Source organism: Oncorhynchus kisutch, unplaced genomic scaffold (genome assembly GCF_002021735.2).
Source record: "Oncorhynchus kisutch isolate 150728-3 unplaced genomic scaffold, Okis_V2 Okis09a-Okis19a_hom, whole genome shotgun sequence".
Classification (NCBI taxonomy): Eukaryota; Metazoa; Chordata; class Actinopteri; order Salmoniformes; family Salmonidae; genus Oncorhynchus; species Oncorhynchus kisutch.
This window is the reverse complement of record NW_022261985.1, coordinates 18,373,002-18,376,129: the sequence shown is the minus strand read 5'-3', so window position 1 is coordinate 18,376,129 and position 3,128 is coordinate 18,373,002.

Sequence of the window (3,128 nt, the reverse complement as noted above, 5' to 3'; positions counted from 1 at the left end):
ATTTATATAGCCCTTCGTACTATGAGGATTCTGTGTTATGCACTATAGCCCGTTACCATATATGTGATTGAATATTATCTGCTGTTGGCTTGTGTGGATGTATGTATGTGTTATGCAACATAGCTGACTTGAAACGTTGTCAACAGTTTCAGGGCCATGGGCCTTTCTCATGATGGAAAAATACAGAATAACATGATTATAACAGAACATGGCTAAGATGTTCAAATGTTCATAAATGACCAGCATGGTCGTATAATAATAAGACAGAACATTGAAACTGGAGCAGCAGCACAGTCAGGTGGACTGGGGACAGCAAGGAGTCATCATGTCAGGTAGTCCTGAGGCATGGTCCTAGGGCTCAGGTCCTCCGAGAGAGAGAAAGAAAGAGAGAATTAGAGAGAGCACACTTAAAATTCACACAGGACACCGAATAGGACAGGAGAAGTACTCCAGATATAACAAACTGACCCTAGCCCCCCGACACAAACTACTGCAGCATAAATACTGGAGGCTGAGACAGGAGGGGTCAGGAGACACTGTGGCCCCATCCGAGGACACCCCCGGACAGGGCAAACAGGAAGGTTATAACCCCACCCACTTTGCCAAAGCACAGCCCCCACACCACTAGAGGGATATCTTCAACCACCAACTTACCATCCTGAGACAAGGCCGAGTATAGCCCACAAAGATCTCCGCCACGGCACAACCCAAGGGGGGCGCCAACCCAGAATACCCCACATGATATTCACAGCTACCCTACATGATATTCACAGCTACCCCACATGATATTCACAACAAGCTACATGGTATTCACAGCTACCCTACATGGTATTCACAACAAGCTACATGGTATTCACAGCTACCCTACATGGTATTCACAGCTACCCTACATGATATTCACAGCTACCCTTCATGATATTCACAGCTACCCTTCATGATATTCACAGCTACCCTACATTATATTCACAACAAGCTGTATGATAGTCACAGCTACCCCACATGATATTCACAACAAGCTACATGGTATTCACAGCTACCCTACACAATATTTACAGCTACCCTACATGATATTCACAACAAGCTACATGATATTATCTGCTACCCTACATGGTATTCACAGCTACCCTACAAGGTATTCACAGCTACCCTACATGATATTCACAGGCTGAGATAGCTACATGGTATTCACAGGCTCAGCTAGCTACATGGTATTCACAGGTACCTTCTCCGCTATGCAATCTGGTTTCCGAGCTGGTCATGGGTGCACCACCCTCAAGGTCCTAAATGATATCATAACCGCCATCGATGAGAGACAATACTGTGCAGCTGTATTCATCGACCTGGCCAAGGCTTTCGATTCTGTCAATCACCACATTCTTATCGGCAGACTCAACAGCCTTGGTTTCTCAAATGACTGCCTCGCCTGGTTCACCAACTACTTCTCAGACAGAGTTCAGTGTGTCAAATCGGAGGGCCTGTTGTCCGGATCTCTGGCAGTCTCTATTGGGGTGCCACAGGGTTCAATCCTCGGGGCGACTCTTTTCTCTGTATATATCAATGATGTCGCTCTTGCTGCTGGTGATTCTCTGATCCACCTCTACGCAGATGACGCCATTTTGTATACTTATGGCTCTTCTTTGGACACTGTGTTAACAAACCTCCAGACGAGCTTCAATGCCAGACAACTCTCCTTCCGTGGCCACCAACTGCTCTTAAATGCAAGTAAAACTAAATGCATGCTCTTCAACCGATCGCTGCCCACACCTGCCCGCCTGTCCAGCATCACTACTCTGGACGGTTCTGACTTAGAATATGTGGACAACTACAAATACTTAGGTGTCTGGTTAGACTGTAAACTCTCCTTCCAGACTCACATAAAACATCTCCAATCCAAAATTAAATCTAGAATTGGCTTCCTATTTCGCAACAAAGCATCCTTCACTCATGCTGCCAAACATAGTCTCGTAAAACTGATTATCCTACCGATCCTTGACTTCGGCGATGTCATTTACAAAATAGCCTCCAACACTCTACTCAGACTGCATCCAATTTGCTATCACAGTGCCATCCATTTTGTCACCACAGCCCCTTATACTACCCACTACTGCGGCCTGTATGCTCTCGTTGGCTGGCCCTCGCTTCATATTCGTCGCCAAACCCACTGGCTCCAGGTCATCTATAAGTTTTTGCTAGGTAAATCCCTGCCTTATCTCAGCTCACTGGTCACCATAGCAGCACCCACCCGTAGTACGTGCTCCAGCAGGTATATTTCACTGGTCACCCCCAAAGCCAATTCCTCCTTCGGCCGCCTTTAAAGTGTATAACTGCCTTAATGTTGCTGGACCTCAGGAAGAGTAGCTGCTGCTGTGGCAGGAACTAATGAGGATCCATAATAAACCTCAGGAAGTGTAGCTGATGCCTTGGCAGGAACTAAATGGGATCCTTAATTATAACATGCACACGAGAGAACAAGAGATGGAAAATATAATAAATCATATTCATAGTTCAGTTATTTCAGTTTATCTATCCTATCAAATCCTCTGTTAAAGCCTTATTATATTTACACAAATAAAATCTATTGAATTCTAATACTGTGTCCCTTGATGTATTTTCTCCAAGCTTTCCTTCCAATAAATCACAATCAAATGCCGTATTCCACTTGGTATTTGATGGGATCAGGTGTGTGTCTGAGCTGATTGCCAGCTGCAAATGAGTTAACACAGAATCCTCCATAATACAATATTTATTATTTATCAAATACGTGATTTCTATATACTTTCTCTCCGACATGTTGGAGCTCTTTCAAAAATCGTTTATTGCGAAAATGATTATAGTCCGATGACTGACAATAGAGCAACGTGAATGCTCCGGGTTGCCAGATAAGTGTATTTTTTGCAAATGTATAGGTGTAAAGGTTGTCCCACTACAAAATCATAAACAAATGTTCCATTTTATTTTGTTGATATCCGTTAACAGTTTGGAGACCTTTAGTTTGTTGGACACCTTTAGATTTGAACCAAAGCAAAGATTGTCTTTTATATTGACAATATAGTCGATTGACTGCTCTTACAATGGAAATACATGTCCTAAAAGATGGAAGGCAGATGGGAGGAGACAAGATCAGTAGG